Raw genomic sequence first — 6,764 nt, forward strand, 5'->3', positions numbered from 1 at the left:
CAACATACTTATCATGTCCATCTTGGGCTACTACCAGCCGTCCTCTGATTAGATCTATCATATCCTTGGTCCTTTGGACCACTGCTGGTCCGAGCATCTTGTGCTCTACAACTTCATCCTAACATAAGGGAGATCGACATTGTCTTCCCTCAAGGATCTCATAAGGCGATATCTCAATACTGACATATGATCTATTTTCGTAAGAAAACTCAATCTGTGTTAAGTGATCATTCCAATTTCTTTCAAGTCTATTGCACAGACTCTCATTATAGCTTTTAGCATTAGAGCTTTTGCTTCTCAATACCCATTCTTTTCCAGTTCGTAATCGCTACTACCTTCCGTTCCTAATATTATACTAGTTATAGTTTTGCTCGTTAGCATTCTATAGCCTTTTAATAACCACGTCAACCTTAGTATCACGAATGTGTTTCCATTCCGAATACCACCATAACTTTACTACTCCTTTTTCAGCTGTTTCTATTTTCCAAAATTTGATCAATCATATAGAAGTAAAGGAATTTGTTGAGAGATCACTATGATCATGAACACTTGTTCTATTGCATAGTTAGTACAGAAGGTGGCCAGCCTTTAGTACTTGACAAGCAATTAAACAACATGTGGTATCCTACTAGGCTTCTATCACACAGATAGATAGTCATTCGGCAATACCTCCCCTTCTGAAAGGGTTGTTCTTCTCAGCTTACACGAAATGAAAAGAAGAGAAAATAACGAACTGAAGAGAATTGTATATACGTAAAAAAAAAATTTATTGCCATAAAATATCTGGCTTGGAATCTACCTCTGAACTATAGAGGTTTGGTATAGTAGAACAAAACATATGTGTATTTATATCAACATCAAGTATTATAGCATCGTATTTCACATGCCTAAATATTTTTGCTATTCCGTCCATCATTCTATGGACCCATGCTCTTCCTCGAGCTTATACACAATCATCTTTGAAACTCCCTCGATATCGAAAATTGAATCTGGGATCTCATTCTAGACATCATCGTTACTAGAATTCTATGCTTGCACCGCAACCTTCCTCATATAGTAATATGACTCTCTTTTCATAAGAAGGAATAAATATTCAATAGGTAGATACTCTACTTAATTAGTCTATCAATGATAACTTATACATTACCACGACCCGATTAGTGGTACTCAATCTCAACATCCATTCCAATACAACTCTCACGGTTGTAATCAGCTCATTACTCGCAGAATCATTGCTGCATTACTATGGTCAACCACTGACCTACTGTCCTCATTCACTTTCCATGAAATCTTAATATCTAACCATACGGAGTCCATACATGTCGTATCAAATCCTTCTAAGGAGGTAACATAATCACCATTCATGATTCATGAAGAACACTCCTGATCCTGTCATACATACATGACATGAAGCAGATAAAATTGCAGAAGAGTTTCAATCAAAGCAATGATAGCAGGTTAATACCATTCTTAATCATATGCCTTCGATAGAAGACTTAACTCAAAGGTTCGTTTAGTCAGTTTGAAACATGGTCCAGGCTCATTCTCAAGATAGTACCTTCTAAGATAGATAGCCCACTCATGGCGATTACACGAATTAAACCTTTACCAACTACTATTACGGTTGGGTATTGCACAGTCATCAGAAGGAATGTCAATCTTCCAAACCATAATACAACCTTCAGCTTTAACCATCATCACTGTATTCCTTTGGCACAAGTGCCTATAATTATCCTCTTACCTTTAAAGTGTCGGCCACCTCTTTGGCCCTTCCTGATAGTAAAATTTCCTTACAGTCAATGTCATTTTAACCACCTCCAAATAAATTTTATACCTCATTTCAATCACAGCTTATGTGAAGATGTTTTCCTTAAAATCTGATGAGTAAAAAAATCACCATTTTTTTTCCATAAGTTATTGCCTCAGTCTTTAGAGGTTAATCACTGTCACGACTGACTCTCAATCATACTTAGAACATCTTTAATCTTAGGTCCTAATTTCCCTGAATAATTTTGACCTTTACTGGTTCGATCCATACTTTCTCGTGGTTTAACACGTGCCCCACTTGGCATCATTATAATTACATCATATTTCCTTTATCAACATTTTTATTCTTGAGAATTTTGAATATTACCTTTCTCCTTGTAAAACCTCTAAGGTTATCCTCGAATCGTTCCTCCTGTATTCCCTAGATACAGGGCATATCAAGATACCATTTATTAATACCAGAATCATTGTCTATATACTTCTGAAAAATTTCTCCACTGATTCTTAAAGGTTGTTATTACCTTAATCCTTTCCAATTCATACTGTCAAACTCATACTATCCCTATTAAGGGTGAAATGCCAACCTTTATGCATTCCCCTGGGATTCATTTTAAGTTACCGATGTTCTATCCTTAATTCCACCTTTAGAAAAAGTACATGCATCCTTCCATGGATAAATCAAGTCATATATCCCTGATGAGGGTGTCTTATTCGATCATTCCTACCTCGATAGTATATGCCTAATTTTACAATAACATCTGTATTCCAAATGAGGTCAATCCATATGGCCTCCAAAAGATAACAACGGTTATCCGCTTGTCTTGCCTAATTTGATAACGATAACAAGGATGTTCTGGAAGATATTGGTCGTGTTCAATGTGAACCTCTTCTTAATAATTCCTTATTTACTTTTGTTGTTTACCTCAACAGTCACCTCAATATTGGGATATCTTTCATACCTGGCGTATCCCTTTCTGGGTATCCTGCCACCGGTCTTACATATACTTCACATTCTTGAAGGTCACTTCCTTCATCCCATTTTCCTAATATCTTGTTATCCTGTCTCCTCAGTCCATCCGTGTTTTCTTATTAGCCCATCGATCTATCTCGAAGTGTCTTCTAATACTCCCAACTTAAAGGGGATACAATATACATATCACTTATGCCTTAAACCATCAACTTTAACTCATGGTGAATCACCTTCATCCTGACGATTACATACTTTTCTATTTCTATTGCTACGAGTCTTTAGGGTTTCCTCATACCCAACTCCCTTATCATTCCTCAAACTCTATTGCCTTTATATTCCTTTCCACTTCAGTTTCTTTTTATTTTCCTTTCTCTTATCATTATTTCATGAACCCACTAATCATTGACTTCAAACATCACATCATTCTGGGATTCTTGTCATCCGAACGAATCTTGACAACTTTTACAACTTAGCTTCATATTTCATCATACTCGTCCGCCTTTGTTCTGGCTCTAAAGATTTTACACTATCTCCATAACCTTGGGAATTACTTTCCCGAAAACAATTGACTGAACTTAAATCAGTTTATTATAATCTCTTGCTCCGTGCCTTCCTTGGCCTTTCACCAGCGGGTGGTCTCTCTCTTAGGAGGGTAAGTGACAAAAATAGTCTTTTGTGGTTCGTCAATTATTTAGAATCTCAAATGATTCCTCTATTTCCTTTAGCCAGGCTCTTGCCTCGACTGGGTCAACCTGTCCCTTGGAACTTTGAGAGCTTAGCGACTTAAAGGTCATGAAAGAATTTCCCACCGCACTGTCTCCTCAGGGTGGTGGTTGGGGATAATAGTCTAAGTTCTTTTTAGACAGGTCCATGAATTGCCGTATAGGAGTACCGTCTCGGGTCTCCTTTCCTTACTCGACTTTCTGTTTCCTTAGTATGAAATGTTTCATCCTTCTCCCATACTTGGGGTTATCTTATACGTTAAAAATCCTCATTTCCCACTCTATTATGTTATGGGTTCTTTCTTTCTTGATGGCAACCTCCCTGACTATCACATTCAGGGTTTGCCCTAAATCTTATTCCTCAAACTAGCTTTCATCTAAGATTTCATCTTTAGGCTCTTGAACATTTGGAACCCAAATTTTGTAGGAATACCTCATTATTTCCTTATCATCTTTATTGGTATTAACCTTTTATCTAATTGTTGGATTTTTGCCTTCCTTCATCACTTTTTCTGGCACAATATGTTCTTTTCCGATAATTCGGTCTGTATTGCAATCTCAAACAGCTTTTCGGTACCGGCTCCGGTTACCTTCACTTCTATTTCCATCTTCTCAAAATCTCTTATAAACTCTCCAAAAGACATTATCATCTTGAGTCTCTCCTTTTTACTAAGGGCATCAGCCACCACATTGGCTTTCTCCGAATGATAAAGAATCTCATAATCGTAGTCCTTGATTAGTTCTAACCATCTCCTGTGGCGCATGCTGAGCTCTTTCTACGTGAAAATGCACTAGAGCACTTATGGCTTGTGTAAATCTCGCACTTCTATCCATACAAGTAGTGCCTCCAATATTTAGGGCAAAACTATTGCCACGAGCCCAAGCTCATAGGTGGGGATATCGAATTTTAAATTCCCTTAATTGTCTTGACGCGTACACGATTACCTTGTGCTGTATAAGAAGCACCCTAATTCCTTATGTGAAGCGTCAATACAAATCACAAAATCTCCTTTTTCCATCCGACTATGCCAACATAGGGGCCGTCACCAACCTTTGCTTCAGTTGTTAAAAGCTTTTCTCGTATTTCTCTGTCCATTCAAACTTCTCAGTCTTACGAGTAAGCCGCGTTAAAGGGGCTACTATCTTTACAAACTTGAACGAACCTCCGGTAGTGACCGGCCAATCCTACCTCTAGTAGTTTCCCTAACCATGGTCATCAATTCCTCAATGGTCCTTTATTCATTCTTGTTAGGATCTTCCACGAGATCCTCCTCAGCAATAATCCCATCTAGGACAACATCCTCAACCATTACATCCTCAATATGAACATCATCCGGTCCTGCGTTAGGACGCTCTATCGGATCCACCATCTGCTCTCCAATTAGTAATAAAACATCATCGCGCTGTCACTTCTCAACCTCAGGGTTCGGAGTCCCGTTACCATATAAGATAACGAACTACGCTACTATCACGATATTTATAAGGGTTCCCATAAGGGTTTTAACTGTCAGTACTATGTTAGGTAGCCCGACTAGGAACTTGGCAAGAGTTCTTATTATCTTAGTGAACTTATTATCTTAACTTCACATCATCTCTGAGGTTTATAACGCTTAGCTCTGATACCACTTCTGTAACACCCCCAAATCCGGGGTCGGGGATCCGGGTTGTCACGAGTTCCATTTCCCTTAATAACACCCAATCTTAATAAATAATCAACTACTCTGTACTGTGACCCCACAATAAACACACACACCACAAGTTATAGTCTCAGAGATGAACACTCAAAAATAACACAAGTCCTTATATTCCACAATTATAAACCGTTACACCTTAAAAAGGTTCTGAATAAATTTACATATTCCTTGCCATTATTACAATTCATATTATACATAAGTCTGGTTCATCAATAGTTGAAAACCTAGCCTATTGGTAGCTCCTACCTCAGCTACGGCGATATAAACGCTTTCAGAAGACTGCGGAACGTTTTCTAACCGCTTGCGAATCGGGAGCTTGGTCCTGTTCATCTTTTCTATCTGTTGTTGTGTGATGAAAGAAGAAAGCAAGGGTGAGCAGCAAGCCCACCAAAATAATATGTTTAATGATTAACAATATATGAGCCTTCTCATAGTACTCATGAAAGTCTTGGTCAAAAGAAATGAACCAAGTTTAATATCTTAATGCGATGAAGTCGCAAAATATTCAGTATATATACATATATACTTTTCAAAATCTTGGAAGTCCTCTTCCATGCATAATATACACAGAGTTCCAGTTTATAACTGTATAAAAATATCGTTGCAAGGTGATCTCATATATCTAACCTTGTCTCAACATTTTTCTGAAAATCTTTGTCATGCATAAGATAATCATTTACTAGATATAAGTTTAAAAGATGAAGTTACAAGATACTCCAATATACTTATATCTTTTACAAATACTACTTGAACTACCACCGTTCAAGTTATAATTAGTTTCAAAAGTTCATCACACTGATGAGACTACAAGATAAGACTTGATAGATTCAATCTTTGAAATATTTTGAAGGAAATGAAGTTATGATATACTTCATTAAGTCCCGATATATATATACACCTATATATATACATACGTTTCCTGAAAACCTCTGTCATGTAAAGTATGAACATAATTGCAATATCCAATAAATTTGGAAAGAAAACAAATTTTGGCATAAACCTGATATCTTGCTGATCAGGCAAAGATACCAATAAGTAACCTTTTCTACTAGTAGATGGACGAATTCCCCACTCGTCATCACCCTGGTCGCAATAGGACCTTATGCTGGACTGCCACTCAGCCACTTATGCATTTGATGGACTCCCACTGAGCCACTTACACTATCATGGACGCCCACTGAGCCCATGTTGCTTATGCCGACTCAAATAGATAGACTTACTTCCCGAACGTTGGGTAAGTAATCAATTCATTTACCAAAACCGCAACCTTGTTGCGAATATAAAATACACCACAGAGCCGGATCCCTCAGGTTTTGAGCGAGTATTTAAATCCCCTTAAAAAGGAAGATCTTAAATATAAAAATGAGTTTTGGGATCCGCTCTAACTTTTAAAAATCATTTTGAAGACTCGAAAACACTTTAAAGAGTGTTTGGAGTAATGCTGATTTAATGAAGTAAATCAGTCCCAATATTTTTAGAAAATGTCTGAATATTATTATTTAAATAATATTCCCATAAAGAATAATCTTTATACAAATAATTGAAGTAGAAGTTGTAAGACTTATACTTGAAATGAGTATTAAATAACCAAAGATATACTTATACGAAAGT

This window comes from Apium graveolens, chromosome 5, assembly GCF_009905375.1.
Source record: "Apium graveolens cultivar Ventura chromosome 5, ASM990537v1, whole genome shotgun sequence".
Classification (NCBI taxonomy): Eukaryota; Viridiplantae; Streptophyta; class Magnoliopsida; order Apiales; family Apiaceae; genus Apium; species Apium graveolens.